Source organism: Colobus angolensis, unplaced genomic scaffold, assembly GCF_000951035.1.
Source record: "Colobus angolensis palliatus isolate OR3802 unplaced genomic scaffold, Cang.pa_1.0 Scaffold129, whole genome shotgun sequence".
Lineage (NCBI taxonomy): Eukaryota > Metazoa > Chordata > Mammalia > Primates > Cercopithecidae > Colobus > Colobus angolensis.
Window position 1 is genome coordinate 4548169 of NW_012114141.1, and position 22392 is coordinate 4570560.

The window sequence follows — 22392 nt, forward strand, 5'->3', positions numbered from 1 at the left end:
CTAAGAACATGTTCCCAAGTTGGCCGGGTTTACAGCTTGATTTTATACGTTTTAGGGATACATAAGACACGAATCAATACACGTGAGGTATACACTGGTTCGGTCCAGAAAGGCGGGGCATCTCCAAGCAAGGGGGCTTCCAGGTCATAGGTGGATTCAAAGATTTTCTGCTTGGCAATTAGTTAAAAGAGTTAGGTAGAGGCCATAGATGACAACTGTTTCCTATTAAATCTTTAAAAGGTATTGGACTCTTAGCTAATCTCTTCAGGATCAGAAAAACAGCTGGGAAGGGAATGGGAATGGGATTCTATTCAGAATATAAACTTCTCCCACAAGAGAGAACCCTGAAGGGCCATTTCAAAATATGTTAAATATGGGGTAAAATACTTTGATTTCTTACAGGGCCTGCTATCTGTCATGAGATGCTATACTACAGTCAGGGTGGTATTTGTTAGCTTAGTGCTACAAAGAATCTGTTTTGTCAGTCTTATAATCTCTATTTTAATGTTAATGCTGTTCAGTTTTGTGCCTGAACTCCAAAGCAAGAAGAGTACAAACAAGCCATGACAGATCTTTCCATTCCTGTCATGGCATGAGCAAGATTTTCGGAGTTCTTTGGAATCCCCTTGGACAACAACAGGATCCATTCAGTTGGTTGGGGAGCTTAGAATTTTATGTTTGGTTTACATGTCTAACCATTGAAATTGCTGGTATCCAATAGTTTGGTTTTTGGTTTTGTTTTTTTTTTGAGACAGGGTTTCACTGTCACCCAGGCAGTGGCGCAATCTCAATTCCCTGCAACCTCTGTCTCCCAGGTTTAAGTGACTCTCCTGCCTCAGTCTCCCAAGTAGCTGGGACTACAGGCATGCACCACCACAACCGGCTAATTCTTTGGTATTTTTAGTAGAGACAGTGTTTCACCATGTTGGCCAAGCTGGTTCTTGAATTCTTGACCTCAGGTGATCCACCTGCATTGGCCTCCCAAAGTGCCAGGATTACACGCACAAGCCACCGTGCTTGGCCTAGTTTGTTTTTAAGCCTACCAAAAAGTAAGAAATTTCTATTGGTTTAAAATTCATTTCCATTTCCTGTATTTTCATCGTCATCTTCACCTTTTCACGACTAGTCATTACTCAATTTAGGCTCTCCTAATTGCTTACCACAGACATTACAATAACTACTAAGCCTGCCTCTACACCTTTGGTTTCTCCTCTTGATGGCATCTTACAAGCTAATATCGGAATAATCTCCAAGAGCATAAGGTTTGATTTTGGCATGTCTTGCTGCATACCTTTCTGTCCCATCCCTTAAAAACTTAATAGAATGCAACTGATCATGAGTGACATTTTTAAAAGATAATCTTAAATTAGCTCTGATTTATCAAAAAGGTAACTCATTTTCAAATTTTGATAATATAATTATTTTTATTAACAATTTACTCAAGAAAATTTTCCATAAATGATTGCTATATACTACAGAACCCTTAATAGCATGAAGTTACCATTATTAACTGCCTTAGAACAATAATTTACATACAGAAGTGAACTATACTCACTGACCACTTCTTTTGTTTTGATGAATACAAACAAAAATAAAAGAATAAACAAGTAGAAGAAAACCATTGAAGACACTGGTAAACACACATGTAGGAAAAGGCAAAACAAATTTACATTTTTATATTGCTACAAAATTCACGTGCACAACCTAAAGTACCATTCTCCTTCAACACAAAATAAAATAAAAAATAAAAACAACTGCTTAATATGAATGAAAAGTATACTAGTGCTGATAAATGTTTAACTGATTAGTCAAAGAACAAGTATCAATTCTAACTATTTGCTGTTAAAGAGAACCAGATATTTATACATCAGTAACTGATCATAACAAAAATTAAGAAATTTTCCATGAACAATTTTAGAAACAAGATAGCTATGAAACCTAGGTTGTGAGAAAAAAAAAAACAAGAGTGATAGGAGTGATAGTCTCCATTTTCTCAGAGCTACTTTGCCTTCAATCACAATATAGAAACTAAATCTTTCATTCCCCATATTTTCCGCATCAATTTCCTAAATATTTTACGGTCTATTTCCTATTCTCTTTCTAATAAATAAATAAATAAATATTTTACGGTCTATTTCCTATTCTCTTTCTAATAAATAAATAAATAAATAAATCTTCATTTTTAATAGCTATATATATAAAAAACTTTTTTTTTTTTGTTTTTTTTTTTAAAGACGATGTCTCGCTCTGTTGCCCAGGCTGGAGTGCAGTGGCATCTCAGCTCCCTGCAACCTCTGCCTCCCAGGTCCAAGCGATTCTCCTGCCTCAGCCTCCCAAGTAGCTGGCATTACAGGCATGCAGCACCACATCCAGCTAATTTTTTGTATTTTTGGTAGAGATGGGGTTTCACCATGTTGGCCAGGCTGGTCTCAAACTCCTGATCTCAAGTGATCTGCCCACCTTGGCCTCCCACCAAAGTGCTGGTATTACAGGCATGAGCCACCAAGCCCGGCCTAAAACAATTAAATGACAAGCAAAATAAGATAAATTTTTACAAATGCCATAAGACATTTGCAAATTTTCATATGTAAGAGGAGATAAAGATCACATTCATACACTGTGAGAATGCAGAAATCACATTGACTGACCACAATACAAATCTAGAATTTTTTTTTTTTTTTTTTCTGAGACAGAGCCTCGCACTGTTGCCCTAGCTGGAGTCTCAAAAATAGACTCAATAAAATAGACTAAATTTTGATAAGTTGACCAAGTGGAAGGGGAAAAAACAGTATTGTTAGTAACAACAAGAAAGATAATATAATACCAGCCCTCAATAAGATTATTTAAACACTGGAGCAGGAGGGTGAGGAGTATTATGTACAGCTTTAGGCCAACAAATTTGAAGATCTAAATGAAATAAAAAATAAGAAAGGACAAATCTGTTCTAAAAAAGGACAAATTTCCAAAAAGAAAGAAACTGTCCCAGTTCATTTTATGTTGGCATGATCCTAACCCCAAAGCATGACAAAGAGAGCACAAGAGGAGCGATCTCACAATATATCATGAACAAGAAGTAATCTTTCCACAAATGCAAGGGCAAAGATTAGAAAGTCTATTAACTGATTATGTAAGTCAACTAAAAGAGAAAAGACATAACAATGTGTCACTGAATGTGGCAAACCTTTGATTAAAAAAAAACTTTGTTTCAATTAGCAGAGTATGATGGCACATACCTGCAATCCCAGCTACTTGGGAGGCCTCGGAGGGAAGATCTCTTGAGTCCTTGAGATGGAGGCTACAATGGGCTATGACTGCACCACTATATTCCAGACTGGATGACAGAGTGAGACCCCATCTCTAAAAAAAATTTAATTAATTAAATTAAAATAATAAACTAAGCAAACAAAATATAAAACTTCCATTCATCAATACAGCATTAGGGTGAAAAAAAACTCATAAATAGCATTTATAATGCAAAACATAAATGGATTTTGCCATTTAAACACAGACACCTAAAGATATTAGCTATTAATGCCAATCCTATTAATTCAACATTGTTAGATTTTACCCAACCCAGTAGGTCAAGTAAAAGAAATTAGAAGTATAAATTTTAAAAGGAAGACAAAATTATAATTTGCACCTAATAGTGTCTAAAAAAACTGAAGATAATCAAATTAAAAAATTTTTAAATCATAAAGTAAGACCGCATGACTTATAAAAAGAAAGAAAGAAAGAAAGAAAGAAAGAAAGAAAGAAAGAAAGAAAGAAAGAAAGAAAGAAAGAAAGATTCCCTATACGCTAAACACTGCTCAAAACTTAATATTTACTGTGAGTGATATGCCAGGGACTGTGCTAAACACCAAACCAATACCAACCAGAACTTAAATAATCCAGCACAAGGGCAAAAACAGTCTTGGTGCATTGTGAAAACCTAGATATAAAAAAAGTGTGACTTGTTTGAAGGACTCAAATAGCAAATCAAGATGCACAACATACTCCTGGATGGGAATGCTTATTATTGGGATATATAAATTTTCTATAAAGTAATTGATACATCTAATGCAAATCTAATAAAAATTCCAAAGGGACTGTGAGACAGAAGACGGCAGGAAGATTCTGAAGTCCATGTAGATTGTCTGAGAATATCTACAATTTTTAAAAGAATAATGATATAAAGGGAATAGCCCTATAACGTAGAAAAACAATAAATCCTGTTACTTAAAGGTGTAAGGTTTGCGTAAAGAGAGACATACAGATCAACAGATTAAAACTAAATCCCAAACAAATCTGTAAATATATCAGTTGCGTACATGATAAGGGGATATTTGTTGATGGATTAGTTATGGAAAGAGAGTTTTCTGGTTGCACAACTGGATAGAAAGATATTCTTGACTAAAATTGGGAAAACTAGACAGAGAAGGACTGAACAAAGGAAGAATATAATAAATTTAAATTTAGACTCGTCAAATTTGAGGAACCATCATGAAATCCAAGAAAAGTGACATCAAATAGACAGCTAGATATGCAGGCCTGGAGGTCATAACAATAGCCTAGGCTGGACTTGTTAACTTGGGAGTCCTGCATACAAAGTGGTTAACTGAAGTCATAGACACAGACTAGATTGCCAAGAGAAGGGTACAGTGAGAAGAGAAAAGCACTAGATCTTGAGGAATACAACACAATGAATCAGGAAAATCAGGAAGGCATAATATCATAGAAGCAAAGGCAAAAATATATTTCAAAATGGAGTACACTTAAGGTCTGAAAATGTCACCTGGAATTCTCAAAGTACATTCTGTATAATATAAGGTTATAGACTCACCATGTGAAGAGTAAAGAATTAAGATTTCAAAGCAGTATCTTTAGAAAGGGCTTATAAAATTTTAAAAAGGAAACGAGAGAAGACAAAGATATTTTTAAAAAGCAGTCTGGAAGGACATATTCAAGTAAGAAACAATGGTCATCACTGGGGAAAGAATTACAAGTGGTTTTTAACTTCATACATTTCTGTACTGTTTGACTATTTTAGCAAACACATGAAGTACTTATACATTAGCAAAAAATAAAGATAGTTGAACCTGGAAAAGCAAATTGGAGGAAAAAAACAACCAAGACATTGCCTTATAAAAATATTTTTATCATTACTTAAAAGTTTAAAAACTTTACAGAGCTCCTCACAGATCCACTGCATTCTCTTTCATGATAGCCATACCCTATAAAATGAAATACTTTTATTCATCTTTTAACAAGCATTTATTATACATCTATTATGAATCAAATCATTGTGCTGAAAACATTGGAGGCAAAAATATAAATAAATTACTACCCCCCCCTTAAGCTTCATGGGCCTACAGTTTAATGGAAACAGACATGTAAACAATCATAATTCAACATGATCAGTGTACACACAAAGTGACAAGCTAAAATATTTTACAAGAGAAATAAATTTGAACTGATTCTTAAAGAAAGAAGGAGGTAGGAGTTCCAGGCAAGGAACTTCTAATATATTTAGAATCTGCATTCACCCATCCTACCCACCATGCTAGTTGATGCCCAATGTATGTCCCACCACTACTACTGAGGATCTCATCAAATCCTCACCTCTCTCTTAAGTAGTCAGCATAGACAAATGGCTATCATTTTTCCTATATGTTAAAAACAAATCAGCATCCAGACATCAAATCATGATGATTTCAACATCCCGCTTACAGATTATTTTTAATTTTGAACCTGTCACAATGCACAGTAGTACCATGAGTGGGAAAAAAAGAAGAAAAAAATAAAATGAGCCCAAAAATCAAATGTAACATATATTTACTTTTGTTGTGCTTTTGCTAACTATATTAGAAAAAAATGAAAGTTGAGAACTCTAAAGTTAGGTTTTTCTACTAGCAAGGAAAAAAAAAAGAAAAACTCTGTTCTTTAATGTTTGGAATAATTAGTATTTAGTTGTTATTGTCCCAGTACTTATTACTCCTAAAACCTGTTCTGGGGAAACTTGTGTACCTGAGGAACTGGATTTAATGGAACCTATTAACTTTTTTAAGACACTGTCTAAAAACACTGATTGCATATCACTAGGAGGTCAATCCTACAATCATCTTTTCCCAAATGGTCACTACTCCAAAGCACATTAGCTGTTCATTCAGTAACAGTTTTGGAGTACTATGTTTAAAGTCCTTCAGGAGTATCAGTTAACTGATTATGTTGCTTGAAAGCAGTATTAAGTATTAAAACTAATTCATCAATCATCACATTTTCCTAAATATTTTTCATATATTGCTATTTTAAGAAAAGAAAGACCATAATAATTACAGAAAAAGTAATCAGTACTACAATTTTCTTTGGAAAAGGTAAATATATGCATGGCTGGCTGTTGAAATAAAAGTCTTTCCAAAGAGCAAAGTGATAGGCCAGGAGCTGAAAAGAATCAACTGCAAAGAAAACCTCATTTCCATTTTCAATTGCTATTTCTGTTGGCAACAACAAATAATCCTTTATTTATATATTTATTGCCTCAGATAAAACAACACAACCAATATATATGATATTTCCCATGCTTTAACAAAAAGAAATAATATCATTCCTTTATAAAGGATAACTTTTCAAATTAATTTACACGCTTTTAGTGTTTTTCTTTTTTTGAAAATTAGTACGTTACATTTGAAAACTTTGCCAAAGGAAATATAGTCCCACATTTTCACAAAGGGAAGAAATGTTAAAAATTCAAACCTTCAAGCTAAGGTTACAGGTATTCTAAACGAAAAATAATTTTTTCCTCCAATAGTCTCTTTAATTACTATAACTATACTGCAGTATCCTTCCTATATTATAACATTATAGCACAATATTTGAGATTGCTTTTTAAGCACTCAGTATTCTACGGAGGGAAAACACGAAACTAAAGCCACATTAAAATGACAATTTCCTCATTCAGTAGAGAAAAAAAATCACTTAGTTCTTTCCTGAATAAATCAAACAGTTTTAAAGACACTGTAATATATAGTGATAAAGATCTCAATTCCGTAACACAGATAAGCTTAAGTGCTTAACATATTCAGTTATGTGAGCATTTTGTACACACTAGGAGTTCATAGATTACATATCTTACAGTCTGCTGTGAACATGTGGAATTAGGCACTTACCTTAAAATACCACCCCACCACAAAGAATTATTAATAGTTTTGACACCAAGAGCAAATTTTATTTCTAAAAACTGATAAGTAGGGACAAACTAAAATACAAAAACAAGACAAGACAAAACACAACTAACAAAAACAAAGCTGCTTACTGAAGCTAAAAGGTAACAGAAGGCCACAGTTTTGAAGATCTGATACACAGGAATCAGGGATCCCCTTCTGGAGCAAATCTTTAAATTAATAAAAGTAGGGCCTTCTGTTTACTTTTTGCTATAAAACACTCATCATCAATTTCAAAATAAGAACCTTAAGAGTTAATAAATAGTAACACAAACCAAAGCTAATTATATTAAGGATTCCAATAAATTTTAAATAAACTACCTAAGACTAAAAGCTGAAAATTTTAAGCCCTCCTTCCTTTTCTCCCTTTCCCTCTCCTCTCTCTGTTTTACTCTCTGTATCCCTTCACATATATATACATATACACATATATAAAATTTATTCCTTTTAGAACACTGAGTAGTTAACCAGAAAAATTAATAAAATCTTGAATAAACAAACTTAGAAGGTCTATTTAGTTGACATTTACTTTTTGAATCTGGAAATTCTGTTGTTCGACTTCACTAGACACTAGAACTGCTCTTAGAATATTTTGGTAAACAAAGAACCCAGTCTTTTTGTTAAATTCAAACGGCAGGAAAGGAATGTCTTTGATATACATAACTTAATCATCATCTTACTATTTTCCGATCCTAAATCATAATTTTGTATACATATATGAAACATTTCCTATGCCTACATTTTTACCAATACATGAAATTTTGCTTCCCTAACACTGTCCTAGCAAAATACATTAAACTTCATACCAATTATATGATTTGGTAATATATATTCCTTAAATATAAAGACGCCTCAAGTAATTCATTTTGTTTCTAAATAGACATCTCTCATCTCAGACTTTTTACGCTCAATATTTCTTAAGAGTCCACAAAAGAATAATTACCAAAATTAGTGAAATGTTTCACAGTCCTTATTTGGGAGAATAACCTGACTAAAGCAGACCACTCACTAATAAAGTGCAACTTAATAAATCATGTGGAATCTTATTTTGTTCAAACCCTTACTAAGTCCTAGCACCATCTGTTACCATCAAAACTATATGACAAGATATGATATATAATTAATAGGTAAACAACAATCTAATTAAAATGGACAAATACTCCATGTTCCTGCCATTTGGGAGCTCTAATTACAGACTAAATTTTAAGCTTGAATTAAATATTTAAGCTGGAAAATTAACTTTCCTTCTCGAGCCTTGAATACATTAATACAGATATGTGAAGCGACTTCCTGATGGGAACTTAAACATGTAATTTAGTTTCATCAAAGCAGTTACTAATTGTTAAGCAGCAGTACCTTACCATATGTACACAATAGCTATTTAGAGCTGAAAAGGTGGTTCTAAAGCACCCCTCTGCAACCCTTTCCTGACATAAATATAAAATGTATATACAGCACAGCAGTTAATACTACACATTGAAAATAAATTACCTAGTCTTCAGTCTTTGATGCTTTCTGAAGACAATTAGAAATTGGTCTAAATAAACAAAATATACCTATACATGACAAGGTAAGAACCACACAAGTATAAAAGACCAAAAGATATTCAAGAATAAGCATCCAGGTATAAAATTCTCAGGTTACACAAAACTAATTAAAAACCCTGACCTACTGAATCAAAACAAGAGTATACTAATTCTGCTTTCCTTCCTAACTCTTCTCTTCATAGAGCATCGCAGGCTTTACTAATAATGTCCTAGCAAGCATTCAGAATGGCAACGTAAAGGTGAACACCCTTCTACATTTTTCATTTAATTTTGAATGTAGGAGGAATAATTTTTCAGAACAAATGACCCTAACAGGCAATTGTTTAGGAAAAATCCTCTAAGAATTTAAAATACACATGTATTTTCACTACTAATTTATATTTAGCAAATGAATGACAGAGAGGTTGCTAGAAAGGTATATATTACTCTTTAAAAATAGATTATTCTAATTCTTTATAACCATAAAGACTAACTGCAGGTCAACCCACATTAACATAGTTTGGTTATAAAAAGAGAACACTGTCAGAGTTGGTAGAAACTGCTTTTGTTTATATATTAAATATTATCTTATTAAGCATTCAGTAGTATAACCATTAAATTTTACTAATAAAAGAACTAATTTTTATATTTTCACAGTAAAATATGATATTGCACTGGTTAAGATTCAAGGTCAATGACAAATATAAGTTGATTATACTAAATCTCCCTTATTTGAAATTTTTACCAGAATTTAAGTAATTAACATTTAAATCATAAGAAGATCTTTTAAGAATAAAAAGGAAATTTTTGTTCTGTATTGGCAATAGGAAACATATTTAATATTTTATAATTCATTACTATTGTTCTAGGTTTTTGCTCAAGAATAACATAAATAATATTAACATATAACACTATATATTGCCTGTTTTTTTCTCCCAATATTTCTTTTTATCTCTTCTATCTTAAAATTGCCCAAGTTTTACTCATGTTTAAATTTTTACTCATGTAGCTATACAGCATTTGGTATTCCTAATAAAGTACTGCTCCCCAACTATCTGAGTATGTTGATGCATTTTAATTTCAAAAAATCACAGATCTGCCCTGCATACACATAAGATGTGCTTTCACTCTTCATTAATTGACAAAATATATAGGTATTTGGGTTTAAAGATGCCTTGTAATTACCCTAATGTTTCATAAAGATTTGTAGCCATACACTGGCAAATACCCACAGAAAGAGAACAAGGGCACTCTTTGAATAACACCTTGAAGTAAATATTTATTTTCATGTTATTCTACATCATCTAAAAATTTGCAAACAGAGAATAATCAGCAAATATCACTGAAAGATAAAAACCCAATCCTAAAAGATTTGATAGATATAAAAAATCTGGCTGGTTCACATTTAAGCATCATGGTTCTTTTCTAATATTAAATCAGTCAACTGGATGACAACAGAAGTTCCTCCATAATGCAGGCTAGAAAAGTCTATTCAATTTTATTTAAAATCTGTATGCTGTATAAGTACATGTCATGGAATTTACTAGGATGACAACTATATAGATATGAAATTCATGACATATTGATTCAACATATTGAACTGGTTTTTAAAACCAATTTATATAAGTGATTATAATAGTCTATATTATGTTTAGCCCATGAGGCATATGGTAGTAAATTTGAATTTAATTTTAAATAAATTTACATAAATATAAAAAGTTCAGTAATTTTTATCCACCCTGCATATGAAACAGAGCAAATAAAAAAACAAGAGGACTGTATATTATAAATGCACTTGAGCCTGAAACTCAAACCAGAAATCCAACTTCATTTCTTTAAAAGGAACCAAAGGATAAGAGGCTTTTGTTAGGAAAAAAGAAAAACACATCACTGACAGAGAAAGTAATACTGATTATTAAGCAATATATATTTATATATTTGTAAATATATAAATACGTTATAAATGTTTATTTAGCAGTAAATATAATTTTCATCTACTATATATTCTACAAAACTGAATGCATCAAAAAAGCTAGCAGTGACATATGGTATACATATATTCACATCAAATTATCAATTAAGACATATATACAGTCTCTTCACTTTGTTTTTGTTTTTTTTTTTCTGAGACGGAGTCTGGCTCTGTCGCCCAGGCTGGAGTGCAGTGGCCGGATCTCAGCTCACTGCAAGCTCCACCTCCCGGGTTTGCACTATTCTCCTGCCTCAGCCTCCCGAGTAGCCGGGACCACAGGCGCCCGCCACCTCGCCCGGCTAATTTTTTGTATTTTTAGTAGAGACGGGGTTTCACCGTGTTAGCCAGGATGGTCTCGATCTCCTGACCTCGTGATCCGCCCGTCTCGGCCTCCCAAAGTGCTGGGATTACAGGCTTGAGCCACCGCGCCCGGCCAGTCTCTTCACTTTGGAGAACTTATGAGCAATTTACAAAATGAAAATATTTCAAAAGGTACATCAAAAGTGTTTTTTACAGGTATTAGAAAGTCAGAGGTTCCATCATTGTTATAAGAATGATCCCAACTTTCCATCAGTAGAGCTCAAGTTGTGACTCTTAGAGACTTAGCCAGTATGAAACATACAGACTCTGAAAGTGGAGGCCTTGACCTTACCTTATCCTGAGTTCCATCCAGTAAGTTAACTGGCCCACATATCCATAAAATTTTATTCTGAAATTTAAAAAATAGTAAGCAAGAACCAAGATACAATATATAAATTTGAAGTGTATGGTTTCAGTATTATCAGAAGCATTATCAAATGCCTATCATTCGCCAGCAGCTTGACAGATTTTTTTTTTTTCTCTAACACTCAAAACAATTTACAAACTAGGCATTATTCCCACTTCACAGATGAGGAAACCATGGCTCACAGATTAAGTAACTTGCCTAACTTCACACAACTATAACTCAGATCTCTAACTAGAAAATCTGTTTATAACACTATTTTCTACAACATTTTATTCTGAAAATTTTCAAACTTTCAGAAAAGTTACAAGAAAGTTACAGTGAATATTCATATACCCACTACCTAAATTCTATAATTGACATTTTACTATATGTATTGTATCACTTACCTAACTACATCTACTAGACCATCCTGTTTTTAATGCATTTCAAAGTTGCAGATGTTATTCTACTTTTCCAGTATTTTATTATATTTTCAAATATACAGAAAAGGTGAAAAAAATTACATTGCACACTCATATGTCTATCATCTAGAATCTTCAATTACATTTTATTGTACTGCAGGATCATAATGTCCATGTATTTGTTCATCCTTCCATCATTCCATCTTATTATATTATTTTAATTGTTAAAGTTATTGTTGCAACCTCTAAGTCCCCTCTACAAAGAGAGAACTACAGAAAAGTTGTTTACATGTATTTAATACTGCTATATTTCCTTAATCAGTTAAAGTTATGTTTGGATATACAGGTTTTTGAGGTTTTTCACTTCTCTAACATTTCCACCAGGTGACTTTTAGAGACACAAACAGATCCTTTAGGAGAGGGCAACATGCTTGACTCAAAAGAGTTGAGAAATACAAAAGCACTAAAATATTTTCTTAGGGTATAAGAGAAATTGAGAAAAATAACACATAAAAAAAATTCCTAGGGAAAAAAATTTGCATTCCCTGACAATGAATAGATTTAGTCAATCAAGAAACTTGATTATTACAAGTGACTCTGAAAGTTAGCTTTACAGAAAAGTTACACTACAAAAACTAAGCAACTACAATACCTTTGTACTTTTTCACGGTATTTATGGCTGTGATTCTATGATGCATACCTATAATTGTCATTTTGTGCTGATAACATTTTATTCTTAATTCACAAGATGGGATTTCAAAATATCGCTATTTCGTGGAGCTCGGCTATTAATCTTAAACTAATATACCACTTTATCATCACAATTCTCTCTATCCTTAAGTTCTCTTATTCCTGAACTCTCAGTACAAATACTTTCAAGCACATTGAAAAATCTAGTTCTTTGACTTCATTTGATTTAAATCTCTTATTCTCCTTCTTGCTTCATTTCCTTTCTTATCAATCTTAGATTCTATGAGCTACTATTTCAACTAATATCTCACCAGTCCATTGCTCTCTCTTTCTCTGTGTTAATCAAGTCCTGAAAGCCTTCCAACACTCACAATCTCACACACCTTCTCTTCCTCTACACCTAATTTCCTGAAGGCAGAGGAAATAATGGACCAACAGGAATTCCTTCCATCTTTGACCCTTTCACCTAACTAAAACATCTACATCCACTGTGGCAGCCAAGGAGATGTACTACTTAGGAGACAAAATGCTGTGAGGAATTACAGTCAGCTGACAATATCCAGCTTTCATACTTTCAGAATTCACTGTAATGTTTAAGCTAAGGCCATACTTTCCCCATACATCTTACAAGGCCATGCAGCTCCCAAACAATGACAGGGATGCTGCAGGAAAAACCATTCCTGCCAACACAAGGCATCTCTAATAGGCAAAATTTGCTCTGTCTACTGTATTATCCCCTCACCATTGTCTCAGCTGGGACTTTTTGAAAACTGCATTGGAATCTGAAGTTTCTCCTCTCCAATCTGTCTTCCTTACTCCTCTCTTACCATAGGTGTTGAACCTACATGAGTCTGAAGGCTTTGCCTGCTTATTCATTCTCATTCTCTCTCTCTCTCTCTCTCTCTCTCTCTCTCTCTCTCTCTCTCCCCCCACCTCTCTCTCTCTCTCTCTCTCTCTCTCCCCCTCCCTCCCTCCTAAGATTTTCCCCCAAGAAATCTCTTAAGCTTCTAATTCCATCTTGGTACCTGCCTCCTGGGAGATCTGAATTGTCATGTCAAATCCACACCTTTCATATTTCTTGCATTCTCAGTTAAAAAAAAAAAAAAGAGCCCTCCTCCTGTACAAACTAATCATCCCTCCACTAGTAAGTCCAAATCTTTTCCATCTTTTCATATACATTGCTCCAAATTTCACAATTTTAACTTACTTTCTCTCCTATAACATCAACCTCTCTCTCTTCGCCTTCTGGGCCTTTTTCGCCAATATGTAAATACTTTGAAGTCTCTCCTAAATCAAGAACAACAAACCTCCGCTGCTGTGTCTCCCTCTGACAGTCAGTTCTTCAGATAATAGTAACATAGTACCTTTCACTGATAGTCTATAATGCTTCATGTCCCAGTTATATATCAACTACCCAATGGGCTGATTTTTGCTTCAAACTACTCCACTCCAATTGCTTATCAAGGCACATTACATAGAGATGTCAAATTTGACGACCACTTTTGGCACCTCACTTCTAACCCCTCTATTTTTCACACTGTTGTGTTGTTGTCTCCAGCTGTGCGTTCAGGCATATCATTATTCACTGTTTCCCTCCTTCATCTCTTGGACAAGTTTCTCTTTTCCCATCACTTGGCTTGATAGGAGTCAATTTATCTAAGGACTTCTCTTTATCGCTACCTATAATCCCTGGGGAACCTTAGACACCCATCAAATACACTTATTCATCTTTGTTCCATCAATGCCAAACACAATGCTTGGGAAATGCTTAGCAAATAATGTTTAAATAAGTTCATGCCAGCATTTATGTTAGTGATTCCAAGTATATATCTCTTACAGAAACTGATCTCCTGGCCTTGAGAGATCCATACATTCAACCATCTCCTATCTTTAATCAATAAGATGTCCAAAGAGAAGTCATCCTCTCCCCTTTCAAACTGCTCCTCTTGTATTCTCTTGTAGGGATGTCCTTATCAACCAACCTCTCCCGCAGGTCAAATGCCAGTATTTCCTTTCTGGTCTCCTCAGATGCAATCAACTGTCAAATATGATCAATTTAGTCCCTTCTTCTCCCTTACCTCTGACCCTGACTTAATTTAGTGTAAAGTCTCCTTGTAAGTATCTGGGCTCTTGAATTTTGCCTCTCATCTTAATTGCTAAATTTCACATAAGTGCTCTTTCTAACATTCAAATCTGATGTCACCTCTCCTTGGCTTACATTCCTGCAGTAGATCACAATGCCTAGCACTGCAATTTGAGACTATTTCTATTTTTCATTTTTCTTTCCTCTTCTAGGAAAAAACCAAAGCCCAAATTTTGGGCATAACCCACAACACTCTTCAAAAATCCAGACTTTGTATTTATAGTCTCAGGTCTCATTCTTACTCAATTTGCAAACCCAAACTACTTGCAGTTCCTCAGTACACTTTAGGTTTGTAGCCATTTCTAGGCTACCCAGGTATATTATTTCCCTCTGCCTAGAGTGTCTTTTTTCAATATTTCAATATTCTTCATATACATTCAGCCTGCACATTCTCAGGGAAGTTTCCTTGAAACTATCCTCCATCCCGACCTCCAAGCTGGTTTAAGAACCCTTCTTCTGGGGTATGCTGTTTCCTATGCGTTAATCTATCACATTATTCATTACACTAGATGTTAATTTTTTAACTACTACTCTTTCCTCTATAAACTACAAGCTCCTATTGGAAAAAGTCATATTTTAACTCTGTTAATCCAGCACCTAGAACACTGCCACAGTAGGTAAAAAGTACTTCATGGAAAGAAGTTTAAAAAGGAAGGAGAAAAGAGAGACCTTTAGTATCTCAATAAATTTGTAAATTACTTTACAAAATAAATGTAATTTCTGCTTAGTGATTCTCATCTCTATCTTTAATGCAGAATGAAAGGCCTCTCTAAGCTGTCCTCCCAGAACTTTGCTGGGAATCATCCTGAAATATCTCACATGTTCCTGAAAAAGACCAATCAGCTAACAGTCACCTACCATGGCACATCTATCCTTGTGCCTCCTGTGTGATATTTAAGGTCTGCTGCTTCCATTGCCTCCAAATCAAGCATGGGAGGGCCTCACCTGTTCCCCCATTGAGGTATTGTTGCCCTCTCTGCTGTGTACTGTTGATTATAATAGGTCACTACTGTCACCAACAGGGCACCACTGCAGCTTCTTCAATATATCCCCACTCCCACTGAACCCAACCTCCCCTCTGCTCTAAAGACTGCCTTACCAAGTAGCACTGCTATCAACCATGATGCCCCAACACCTTTCCACCACTGTTAGAACAGTGGAGTCTACAAAATGATAGTTAATTCGTGGACTGTGGCAAAGACAGAATCCCATTGCCTTCATCGCTCAGAGAGTAGAAGGGCCATGTTGCTTGTCTCTAAGCATCTTATAACACTTCTCCTGATTCTCTTGTTCTTTCGGATTTATTTTCTCATAGCCCAGCCATCTATCTCCACAAGTGTAAGATTTCTGGACCAGAAAACAAAACAGACCCCAGGCTGAATTTAGAAATGCTGCTTTGCTAACAACTGAGACTGTGTCACCAGGTTTGCCACTTTGTTCTTGGATTTTTCTTAGGAAAAACTCACTTCTGTTCCTACATACAAACACACAGGTTGGCAGGCCAACCCTGCAGGCCTCCATGTTCCAGATAAGGCTAAATCACTACAGGAAAAACAAGCAAGGACCACAATGAAAACATGCTACCCAGAAAGAGCCTTAAACATTACAACAAAAGACAGAAATATTTGAACACAAAACACCCTTTCTTGTTCCACATTTCTCATACTTAATATACTCCATTACCAATTTCCAACATCCCAGGTACAGTGGCTCATGCCTGTAATCTCAACACTGGGAGGCCAAGGCAGGAGGACTGCTTGAGCCCAGGAGATTTTAGATCAGCCTAGGCAATATTCTGAGGCCCCATCTCTACAAATTTTTTTTTTTTCAATTAGATGGGCATGGTGGTATGCACCTGTAGTGGGGGCTGAGGTGGGAGGATGGTTTGAGCCCTGGAGGTTGATGCTGCAGTGAGCCTTAATCACACCATGCACTCCAGTCTGGGTGACAGAGTGAAATATTGCCTCAAAAAAAAAATTAAAAATTCTGAATTACACATGCCATTCAAAATACCTTTTCCATTTACAAATTCAAGCCTCCCTTTCTTGGAAAAAGTTCACAAATAACATTTTTACGTGAATTTTGGTTTGATTAGGCCAACAGTGTCATATCACCTACCCCATAGCATTTCAGGGACTAGAAGGCACTCTAGGTTCACCACTGGTAGGCACATCACCTCTACTGGCATTCCAAAAGCCACTTCCAGATAAACACAAGGAAGGAAAGGGAGGGCTGGAAAGACAAACAGCAGGACATAACCTGCCTGGCTGGGAATTATTAGTAAGGCTATCCCTATGATGGGGAGGATTCGTTCTTTATGTCATGAGAACATAAGAAAAGGACATTAACTTTTCTTGCAAAGTCTGTACTCAGTTCAAAATTTACTTTGGAGGGTAATATGTACCAACAAACTATGAATGTAAATAAGACAGAGAATGAATTAAAAGAAAGTAATGCAAATTCTCTAAAAACATAAGCAATATTTAAACTAAATGTACAGTGAATATCAACATCACTGGTAGTACAATTTCATTCAAAAATTGATATACATTTAGAAATTAAATTCCTGGCTTTGTAAAAATAATGAATATGCAAATATTTTAGGTTAATATATTTTTTCCATCAAGTGCTTTATGCAAGAAATTTTTCCTCGAAATTCCATTACTGACAAATTCCAAAATGTTCAGTTACTAAGAATAGAACTCTTTATTTTTCCTCATTTATTTTGATACTCTTAGCCATCCCTTAAATTGCCTATTCTTGGATTTTAACATCCAATCCTCCTAGAATTTTTACATTTTGATGAAGAAAAAGAAAACACATACACATGCGTTTAAGATTGTATTGCTTTTAAATTGATCTCTACAAGAAATACACCTCAATCTTAAAAAAATGATGGGGAGTGAGAGGCGATGCAGGTTATAAGAGCATGAAGGAAGTAAGAACAGCCAAGAAGTGAGGCAGTAAAGTACAGATTTCAGTCAATTCTAAGCAGTGGATAATTTTAATCTAGAAAGAAGGTCTTAATTCAGTTATAACTATAATATTTAAAATAGCACAATATACCTTAATAGAGAATCTGGATAGTAGCATTTTTGAAACAAGCAACAACAGAAAAAAAAAAATTCTCTCCTTATGTTGCATTTATTCAATTTGTGGGCTCTTGTTGCAGGTGGTCCTTGAGACAATATCATAGAAGATTTCTAAAACAAAATGGATAAATGTGGCCATTTATATAAAATCCAGGTAGTTTTTCAAAACTGTATTTCTATTCATAGTGCCCAATTATCTATAAGGTATACAAGGGTGTAAGACAAGCTATTATGATTGATTGATTGATTTTTTTAAGAAAAATAGTAGCATGTGTATACACAAAATGAATCTTATCTCCCTTCAAAGTACCCATTTTGAGCAGTTAGACATCAATTCCACTATAGAAATTTCAAAAACAGGCATTCCAAAAGTACTTTGATTGATAGACTACGTGTACATCTTCCCAAGGGGAACACTTCAAAAGAAATAACACAAATTTTGAGAAGTAAGCTCTGATATATTTGCTAAAAATTTACTTCACTAATTTATAATCACATGTAATACAGGAAAAAAACTGTAAAAGACACAAATTTCTCTGAACAAATTTTCATTTGAAAGTTACACATTTAAAGGGAATCTTTTCTTGCCACTGAATAATAAGAAAAATGAAAGTGGTAAGGAATAGGTAGGTAAGTATTATAAAGTCAAGAGTAAAAGGCTATTATATTTACAACCCATTGAAAGGGGAGTGGGGCAGGGAACCACACCTACAGTAAGCACTCTATCACAGACACTGAAGGCAGTCTTTAAAAGCTGCATATACAAATTCTTCAGTTTTACAAAGTTTTACTTTAAGCTGTAGTGTCTGCAAAAAGCAATTCCAACTAATAAACAGCAATTCACCAAAAATGCAAAAGCAAACTACTATCAATTTACATTTTAGTGTTTTAAAGACAGTAACATTTACTCTGATCAGTGCAGTGTTTTGAAATAGATATAATTAAAAACTAACTTTTAACTTGGAATTACTGTATCAGTGCATCTAAGTAAACATCCACAGGAGCATTTTAAAATATATACTACCTTCAACTCATCTTAATCTCAATAACTCTTCCCACCTTTCTATTTAGAAATTTTTAAAAACTTCTCTGAACAAATTAATTTTCATTTGAAATTTACACATTTAAAAAGGAATCTTTTCCTGCCACTCAATAATAAGAAAAATGAAAGTGGGAGGAATAGGTAGGTAAGTATCATAAAGCCAAGGATAAAAGGTTATTATATTCACTACCCTTTGAGAATTAGATTTTTTAAAATTTCTAAATACAAGGATTGTAATTTTACCTTTTGTGATTATTTATTTTGAAAGAGGTATAAAACAAATACTCTGACCACAAACCCTGAATGTTCAATGCCTTCAACCAAACTACTGCAATTAATATGAAATTCTAAATACAGAATATAATGCCACATAAATAGTATAACAGCCAAGTACTGTCTAAGAAGCCATATGTTTTTTCCCATTGTTCAAAAAAAGGAGATGACTTCCCGTCACTTATGTTTCTGATTAGCAAGGTGATTTATGCCACAATCACTAAAAATGCCAGCAAGTGAATGAGAAAATGCATAGTGACTGCACCAGATGTGCACAATAAACAGGAATCCCATTGTAATCTCTGGTACTTAGTTTATATGAAGGTAATGTAGGAAACACTCTTGGATATGGCAAAGTCACTCTTTTTTTACATTTGACTATAAATGATATGAAATAAATTGTGTGTTTTATACTTTATGGCATGCATACATTGATAAATTAGGTACCGTTTTGTATCCCAACTTATCTACAAGACAAACCTGGCTAAGATCATGGGGATTAATTGCTTCAGAAGTGTGAAATGCAGCTTTTCCATTCTTTTCTGCACACTCAGTGAAGAAACAATGATTAATCACTGTTTAACTATTCTCTTGGGAATCTACAACATTGCCAAAGCAGGACTTATCCTCATAAATCCAAAAAATACAGGTTTAGATTTGTTGCCAACAACTGAAAGAACATGAACTTAAACCCATTTGTTATCAGATTAAAATAATATCAAGGTTTTAGAACCCTACTGGTACAGAATTCCCTTTAATTGGTGACTTCAATGAGAAATTAGATTAACACATAAGATATAATGAAAGCACATGTATTTTACAAAAGTAACAATAAACATTTTTTAAAACTTAGAAAATATCCTTGGCCTAATGTCAAACATCATACTATCTATTGAACTTGAGCTGACAATCTCCCCTAGCTATAGAAATACTTCATTTCCTCTGTTCTATTTTAAGAATTAAAATACATGCTCATCAGGTAAAAAACATTTTAAATGGGTATTTCACATAGGAAATAATGACTTATTTCAATAAGTTTTATTCCACATTGCTAGAACTCAATGGCAATTGCGTGGGTAAAACTACTTGGTTCCAATAATACTAACATATTTCTAAGTCTTTAGAAGACAGAAATTGTAAACTCCAAACTACTAAGCCTAAATCATCTAAAACCCTGTAATATTTTGAACAGAAGTACATAAGAGCAAAGGTTTCAAATATATTCCAAATAATTGGGGTTTTCAAATAATCTTCAGCCAATGTTTACTAGTATACTGAATAAAGTAAGTAATGGGTTGAGGCAAAATTACTGTTCATACCAGTTATAAAATGTGGAGTACATATTTTTAAGAATTTAAATCTTATTCTCATTAATAAGTATAATGTTAGTGGTATAATTGTCAAATCATTACAAATTAAAGTTTTTTTTTAATTCCCTTTAAATGGGTTAGCTGTTCACACTACAAACTAGTACAAACCCAAATACTGCTGAAGGGGGAATAATCTGAAGTAAAAACTTCAAATTTCTATATAAAATAGAAATATTTGACAAATGTGTTTTACACAGGTGAATGTAAATTAGAAATACAGACACCTTTCAATTATCATGGGTTAATTTTCTATTTGTCTGATCATATGTTCATATAATTTCTCCCTTCCAATTTGTCAATCTTCCTGCTACTTCTTTCAGGTGTACTAAGTGCCACAAGAGACTACCAGAACTGCAAGGAAAAGGAGGTGAAACTGTTGGTCAATTTCACTGTTCATTAAGCCCTTGTAAAAATGAGTAAGAGGAAGAGAATGTGAAACAGATTTTGTATTTCCTACACTTCACGATTTTTATCGCTGTTTAACACAAAAGTGGCAGCTACTCTACTGCACATATAGTGAAAACCTAAAAACGTTTACAATCAATTTGCCCCCCAAAAAAAAAGAATTTTCCTCACATCATTCAATTTAAAAAGCAAATCTTCTTATAAAGGATACATTGCTTTAAAAGTAATTCTCCAGTTAGCTGAGTACCTGCCGTAAGTAAAACCACAGAAAGCAAAACCGGGTAAGAGGGAACTACTGTATCACTATAGAGAGCTGGGAACTTGAGCAAGAATGGGTACAAAGGGTAACACTGTTGCCATTCTTACTCAGAAGCACATGAGAGAGACAGCAGGATCACATTACACCAACAGGAAAATGTGAGAATTCTAATGCCATTATTGTATCCTGTATTTATCAAGTGTGCTGTGGGGCTGAGGTGACCAGGAGAAATATGAATCATAAAGACCAATAGACACTTGGCATTATAGATTTTTTACAATTACAATTTCACCATTGTTCAAGCAATCTAGGCCATGAAGTACTTTATCATTTTCTGGTAAGTGAATTTGAACCATAAACTCCCCAACCTGGTATAAGAAAGTATTTTTGATGGCCCTGTTTCTACTCTTACTGTAGCTTGATGGTTCTCCAGAGCATTTTACAGAAATATTTACGAACTTGAAACTTTTAAAAAATATCAACAGATATATAATTCATAAATGCCTATCGTATGCCTTAATTCCATTAACAGAATTTTTTTTAAACACAGAATTCCTAAACTAGGAACCACCATATATTTACATTGTTAAAGAAAAAACCACAAAGGAGAATTACAGGACAAGCCTAAAGAAGTGGGAAGCAAGTAATCATTCTGTATGTAACATATCCTGGAGATAGTACAAAGCTCAACCAAATGCTTTTTAACAATGGATCTGTGCTGATATACTCCGCCTTCCTTCTTATTAAGAATAAACCATCCATGCTTCTACTTAAGGTGATCTCTCTACTTGTACACACTGCTTTAACAATTTTCCACTCTTTCTTGCATCATCAGTTTATTCCTCTCTATTGGAACGCTCCCATTAGTATGCTATTTCTCTCCTATTCAAAAAAATCCTCTCTTCACTCCAGCTTCCCCCTTAAGCTGCTACATGTGTTTCTCCTCCCAGTCTCCCTTGAATAGTCCATCTTTAACTTCACCTATAAATAAGATTTTCACAGATGATCACTCTTCCTTCCTTCAAACATTTACATCACTTTCAGATATTCTGAAAGACAAATGAGTTTTCCTCTTAACCTCACTGAGTTTTCTTTTCTAGCCACATCTACTGATTCCTCTTTTTCTCCTAACCCCTTTACTAAAGGTGCCCCAAAGCCAGGATTTTAAGTCTTCTCTATCTATGTTTACTGTACTGCATCAATGTTACATCTTGATACCGTTTGACCTTTGTACTTTGTGATCCTTCAGCTCACTCTCTCACCTCCTTCAGGTCTTTACTCACATGTTACCTT

General features: G+C 34.1%; 1 protein-coding gene across 2 annotated transcripts in view; it reads right to left on the reverse strand.

The window, feature by feature from the left end:
• Positions 1-22392, reverse strand: part of TBC1D5 (TBC1 domain family, member 5) — a 582411-nt gene that overhangs the window by 405926 nt on the left and 154093 nt on the right. The window contains exon 5 of one of the 2 annotated variants that reach the window (XM_011933724.1): positions 17725-17861. The exons of the other annotated variant lie outside the window; for it this stretch is intronic. The gene's annotated coding sequence lies outside the window, so the exon portion shown is untranslated. The remainder of the gene's footprint in view (positions 1-17724; positions 17862-22392) is intronic. 2 annotated transcript variants of the gene reach the window in all.